The sequence below is a fragment of the Notamacropus eugenii genome, chromosome X (assembly GCF_028372415.1).
Source record: "Notamacropus eugenii isolate mMacEug1 chromosome X, mMacEug1.pri_v2, whole genome shotgun sequence".
Taxonomy (NCBI): Eukaryota; Metazoa; Chordata; class Mammalia; order Diprotodontia; family Macropodidae; genus Notamacropus; species Notamacropus eugenii.
In genome coordinates, this window is record NC_092879.1 from 44,967,524 (window position 1) to 44,967,746 (window position 223).

Below are 223 nucleotides of genomic sequence, written 5' to 3' on the forward strand. Positions count from 1 at the left end.
CAATATAATATAATAATTATTATATATTTATATTATATTATAATGTTTTATCACATAATAATATAATACAATGATTATATATTTATATTACATATTATATATTATTATACAATACTATATATAATAATGTAATATAATTATTACATATTGCTATATTCTTTCTTATATAAAATATATTATGATATGATATTACAACATAATATAATATAATATAATGTAATAA